Source organism: Bradysia coprophila (genome assembly GCF_014529535.1).
Source record: "Bradysia coprophila strain Holo2 chromosome IV unlocalized genomic scaffold, BU_Bcop_v1 contig_81, whole genome shotgun sequence".
Lineage (NCBI taxonomy): Eukaryota > Metazoa > Arthropoda > Insecta > Diptera > Sciaridae > Bradysia > Bradysia coprophila.
Window position 1 is genome coordinate 631,958 of NW_023503375.1, and position 6,670 is coordinate 638,627.

At 36.7% G+C, this 6,670-nt stretch overlaps 1 protein-coding gene across 5 annotated transcripts in view; it reads left to right on the plus strand.

The window, feature by feature from the left end:
• LOC119072156 (ryanodine receptor) overlaps window positions 1-6,670 on the plus strand; it is a 57,086-nt gene that overhangs the window by 41,504 nt on the left and 8,912 nt on the right. The gene's annotated exons all lie outside the window — the stretch shown is intronic.

Below are 6,670 nucleotides of genomic sequence, written 5' to 3' on the forward strand. Positions count from 1 at the left end.
TGTATATAATTATAGTACTAGCGTCCAAACTATTCCATTACGATACTAAAATGACACACTAAATGAACTCTTTTCGTAACCGAATCAATTTGACCTTTCACGGACGACCATCATTATCATCTTTTACAAAATCTTCAAAATCTTTGACTTCGTTTGTTACTTTAAAAGACTGTAAAAGCCAGGCTCATTCGTTAACTTCGTCGTCGATGTCGATAACTCATGACAAAGTCGTTCGTAAAAGGTTAACTACTTGTACTATTGTTCACCAAAAATTCTTTTTTTTTCAAAATTATTTTAAGGTTGGTTTCTTTTTGTCTACACTCTCATGTAGTTTTGCCGCGTTAATTGTTCGTATTGTAGAGTAGAATGTTTATTTTAGTTAGGCTGTTATACACATTCACGCTTTCGTTGGTCGATCACTTTCTTAACAAATCCGCGTCTATTATCCGTTTCCTTTTTCCCATATCCATTAACATGAATCCCATGATTTTTGGCGTTTATTAACAACTTAATAATAAATAAATATTAATTGTTTAGAAACTGTATTGTTGCACAGCGTTAATATTTATATGTTAAACTCAATATATAAAAAAATACACGGAAACTGTGACTGAATTAAATGCGATCGATTTAGAATGAGAAATTTCAATAAAATTGGTGTTATCATCAGGTATTTGGACTGTTCTTGCAACCTTGTCTAATCAAGAAGCACATGAAAACAAATTCCATGATTGTTTATTTATTCAAAGCGAAAAAAAAGACTGCTCGCATACATGAAAACAATTTTTTAGAAATAAGAATTCACTCATTAATGGTACGATCTGTCGTGGTCGATCGGTTATTATCTATCATGCCCGCACGTTAGTTAGCGGGCGTGACGCAAGTCCACTACCAAAAATATTTTAACAAAAATTTTTTGAGGACGGCGGAGCATATTTACAGCAACTTTTTGACTTCTCCCCCTTAACTCCAACTACCCCCAAACTAGGATATCGGGAATCTTCGAATCCATACGAGTTCAACGAGCTATCACACGTTACTGCAGCTTCAAAATTGGCCGATATATTGAACTTCGAAATATTGATGTTTGTTTGAAAATAAGCAAAATTTCATATTTTCAGATAACTCAAATTGCCTACGTTATTAGTTAGTTAGTTAGTTAGTTAGTTCCTATGAAAAAGGACGATTTCGTAACTCCTAAACGTTTCTTACGATTTTCCTGAAATTTTGGTTATAGGTCAATCTCGGGCCCTAGATCAAAATAAGATTTTAAAAAATGGGGGTATGCAAGCGTTTTTGGGAGCTAGGACTCCCGGAAGTTTCCATACAATGCCATATAACAGCGTGTGTTGTCTGTGTGTGTGTGAAAAGAAATAATTTTTTTTCAGCAAGTAATTATGAATTATGATTGGTAAATGTTGGAAAAAGTGTTTTGATGGATTTGCGCTATTTTCGTCATGATTGATGTGTTCCGAGGATGGTTCCTAAATTTTGGGATGACAGATGATTTCTCTAGCACTTCCTAACTTCCAACGGATTTTTCGATAGATTTTGGTTATTTTCGATATAAGTGAGGTGTTCCAAGGTTGGTTCCTAAATTTAGGGATGACAGATGATTCCCCTGGCACTTCTTAACTTCCATCGGATTTTTCGATGGATTTGGGTTATTTTCGATATAAGTGAGGTGTTTCGAGGTTGGTTCCTAAATTTTAGGATGACAGATGATTCCTCTGGCACTTCCTAACTTAAATCGGATTTTTCGATGGATTTGGGTTATTTTCGATATGGATGAGGTGTTACAAGTTTGGTTCCTAAATTTTGGGATGACAGATGATTCCTCTGGCACTTCCTAACTTCCATCAGATTTTTCGATAGATTTTGGTTATTTTCGATATAAGTGAGGTGTTCCAGGGTTGGTTCCTAAATTTTGGGATGACAGATGATTCCCCTGGCACTTCCTAACTTCCATCGGATTTTTCGATGGATTTAAGTTATTTTCGATATAAGTGAGGTGTTCCAAGGTTGGTTCCTAAATTTTGGGATGACAGATGGTTCCTCTGTTACTTCCTAACTTCCAATGGATTTTTCGATAGATTTTGGTTATTTTCGATATAAGTGAGGTGTTCCAAGGTTGGTTCCTAAATTTTGGGATGACAGATGATTCCCCTGGCACTTCCTAACTTCCATCGGATTTTTCGATGGATTTGAGTTATTTTCGATATAAGTGAGGTGTTCCGAGGTTGGTTCCTAAATTTTGGGATGACAGATGATTCCTCTGGCACTTCCTAACTTCCATCGGATTTTTCGATGGATTTGGGTTATTTTCGATATAAGTAAGGTGTTCCAAGGTTGGTTCCTAAATTTTGGGATGACAGATGATTCCTCTGGCACTTCCTAACTTCCATCGGATTTTTCGATAGATTTTGGTTATTTTCGATATGAGTAAGGTGTTCCAAGGTTGGTTCCTAAATTTTGGGATGACAGATGATTGCTCTGGCACTTCCTAACTTCCATCGGATTTTTTGATGAATTTGGGTTATTTTCGATATAAGTGAGGTGTTCCGAGGTTGGTTCCTAAATTTTAGGACGACAGATGATTCCTCTGGCACTTCTTAACTTCCATCGGATTTTTCGATGGATTTGGGTTATTTTCGATATAAGTGAGGTGTTCCGAGGTTGGTTCCTAAATTTTGGGATGACAGATGATTCCTCTGGCACGACCTAACATCCATAGGATTTTTTGATGGATTTGGGTTATTTTCGATATAAGTGAGGTGTTCCAAGGTTGGTTCCTAAATTTTGGGATGACAGATGATTCCTCTGGCACTTCCTAACTTCCATCGGATTTTTTGATGAATTTGGGTTATTTTCGATATAAGTGGGGTGTTCCGAGGTTGGTTCCTAAATTTTGGGATGACAGATGATTTCTCTGGCACTTCCTAACTTCCATCGGATTTTTCGATGGGTTTGAGTTATTTTCGATATAAGTGAGGTGTTACAATGGTTCCTAAATTTTGGGATGACAGATGATTCCTCTGGCACTACCTAACTTCCATCGGATTTTTTGATGAATTTGGGTTATTTTCGATATGGATGAGGTGTTCCAAGGTTGGTTCCTAAATTTTGGGATGACAGATGATTCCTCTGGCACTTCCTAACTTCCATCGGATTTTTTGATGAATTTGGGTTATTTTCGATATAAGTGGGGTGTTCCGAGGTTGGTTCCTAAATTTTGGGATGACAGATGATTCCTCTGGCACTTCCTAACTTCCATCGGATTTTTCGATGGGTTTGAGTTATTTTCGATATAAGTGAGGTGTTTCGAGGTTGGTTCCTAAATTTTAGGACGACAGATGATTCCTCTGGCACTTCTTAACTTCCATCGGATTTTTCGATGGATTTGGGTTATTTTCGATATAAGTGAGGTGTTCCGAGGTTGGTTCCTAAATTTTGGGATGACAGATGATTCCTCTGGCACTACCTAACTTCCATAGGATTTTTTGATGGATTTGGGTTATTTTCGATATAAGTGAGGTGTTCCAAGGTTGGTTCCTAAATTTTGGGATGACAGATGATTCCTCTGGCACTTCCTAACTTCCATCGGATTTTTTGATGAATTTGGGTTATTTTCGATATAAGTGGGGTGTTCCGAGGTTGGTTCCTAAATTTTGGGATGACAGATGATTCCTCTGGCACTTCCTAACTTCCATCGGATTTTTCGATGGGTTTGAGTTATTTTCGATATAAGTGAGGTGTTTCGAGGTTGGTTCCTAAATTTTAGGACGACAGATGATTCCTCTGGCACTTCTTAACTTCCATCGGATTTTTCGATGGATTTGGGTTATTTTCGATATAAGTGAGGTGTTCCGAGGTTGGTTCCTAAATTTTGGGATGACAGATGATTCCTCTGGCACTACCTAACTTCCATAGGATTTTTTGATGGATTTGGGTTATTTTCGATATAAGTGAGGTGTTCCAAGGTTGGTTCCTAAATTTTGGGATGACAGATGATTCCTCTGGCACTTCCTAACTTCCATCGGATTTTTTGATGAATTTGGGTTATTTTCGATATAAGTGGGGTGTTCCGAGGTTGGTTCCTAAATTTTGGGATGACAGATGATTCCTCTGGCACTTCCTAACTTCCATCGGATTTTTCGATGGGTTTGAGTTATTTTCGATATAAGTGAGGTGTTTCGAGGTTGGTTCCTAAATTTTAGGACGACAGATGATTCCTCTGGCACTTCTTAACTTCCATCGGATTTTTCGATGGATTTGGGTTATTTTCGATATAAGTGAGGTGTTCCGAGGTTGGTTCCTAAATTTTGGGATGACAGATGATTCCTCTGGCACTACCTAACTTCCATAGGATTTTTTGATGGATTTGGGTTATTTTCGATATAAGTGAGGTGTTCCAAGGTTGGTTCCTAAATTTTGGGATGACAGATGATTCCTCTGGCACTTCCTAACTTCCATCGGATTTTTTGATGAATTTGGGTTATTTTCGATATAAGTGGGGTGTTCCGAGGTTGGTTCCTAAATTTTGGGATGACAGATGATTCCTCTGGCACTTCCTAACTTCCATCGGATTTTTCGATGGATTTGGGTTATTTTCGATATAAGTGAGGTGTTTCGAGGTTGGTTCCTAAATTTTAGGACGACAGATGATTCCTCTGGCACTTCTTAACTTCCATCGGATTTTTCGATGGATTTGGGTTATTTTCGATATAAGTGAGGTGTTCCGAGGTTGGTTCCTAAATTTTGGGATGACAGATGATTCCTCTGGCACTACCTAACTTCCATAGGATTTTTTGATGGATTTGGGTTATTTTCGATATAAGTGAGGTGTTCCAAGGTTGGTTCCTAAATTTTGGGATGACAGATGATTCCTCTGGCACTTCCTAACTTCCATCGGATTTTTTGATGAATTTGGGTTATTTTCGATATAAGTGGGGTGTTCCGAGGTTGGTTCCTAAATTTTGGGATGACAGATGATTCCTCTGGCACTTCCTAACTTCCATCGGATTTTTCGATGGGTTTGAGTTATTTTCGATATAAGTGAGGTGTTACAATGGTTCCTAAATTTTGGGATGACAGATGATTCCTCTGGCACTACCTAACTTCCATCGGATTTTTTGATGAATTTGGGTTATTTTCGATATGGATGAGGTGTTCCAAGGTTGGTTCCTAAATTTTGGGATGACAGATGATTTCTCTGGCACTTCCTAACTTCCATCGGATTTTTCGATGGATTTGAGTTATTTTCGATATAAGTGAGGTGTTTCAAGATTGGTTTCTAGATTTTGGGATTCAGATTGATTTCTCTAAAAAAAATTAATTTACATAAGGTTTTGTGATGTTGTCGAAATGACATACTTACAAAAGTGGTGATATCAGTCAAAAAACCCTTAAAGGGTAAATGTGACGCAAGTCCTTTATCTTACTTACAAAATAACTGATATCGCTGAGGGTGACGCATTGTGTGCCGTACGCAAAGGTTTCATCAACAAAAAATTGACCCAAAAAATTTGTGAAAGAAAATTTTACAAAAATAAATTTGCGTCACAAGTGGCAGATGTTGAGGAAAATGGTTAAAAAATGTACTGAAAGAATTTAAACGGAAAAAACCGACTAATCTGCCACTTGTGACGCAAATTTATTTTTGTAAAATTTTCTTTCACAAATAGTTTTACTTTAAAAAAAAAAGATTTTGGTTCAAAGAAATCATCAAAAAACGAATATTTTCCCGCCAAACTGTAGGCTACAAATTTGCAAAGGGTCCATTGCTCTTAAAAGGATTTTTTGAGGATTTTCAACGAATTTGAGGTTTGAGGATTTTCTTATTGAGTGATGATTTTCTCTTGAGTGTAGAGGGATTTTTTATCTTTATCTGACCCTCACTTCATTCTAACAAATTCTTTAATTTACTTAAAATGTTTTTCCGTTCTTTTAAATTGAATTTCCAGGTTAATATAAGACCTTGATTTTCAATGTAGCAATAGATTTTTTCCGAACACAGATCCTTAGATCAACATATGTTTTATTTAACGAACCTTTCGCAGATGCTATATCACATTTCACATCAAACGTCTATTAATTGTTCTGATCCACAAAAGATTGATACAAAAACTTTTACCTCGTTAGTTTTGTCATATATTTTGGTATAAAAGCCAAATAAGCTAGTCCTCATCGCTCACTTTTATCGTCGTTACTGGTAGCAGATGGTGTAACTGTCCGTAACACATCAATTACTGTTGATGAAGAATTATTCTTTATCGTGTGTGTAAAGTTTCGAACGGTATTGGCATTAGCCGGTTACAGACAATCAAGGCTTCCCTCAATAGTACAAAATGACAAGTTAAAATGAAAAATCTCCTCTCTAATGGGTGTGTCGTCTCTGTTGCATTTTTTTTGCCTGTTATTCAAACATGTGAAGTTGCATGTACGATAGCATTCATCATTCATATCCGTTTGTAAACAGTTAAACTAGATGAGAGTCTTTCTTTGGGAATTATTTTTTAAATATTAGGCCTAACTGTGGTATTAAAGACATTCCCTTTCGAGTTTTTGTGTCTTCGTCGATTGTATTGTATGGATTAGCTGTTGTCTATAGATTGGAAAAATCAATTTAACTGTATTTGTAACGCTTTGAAGTCAATTTTAGACAAGCTTA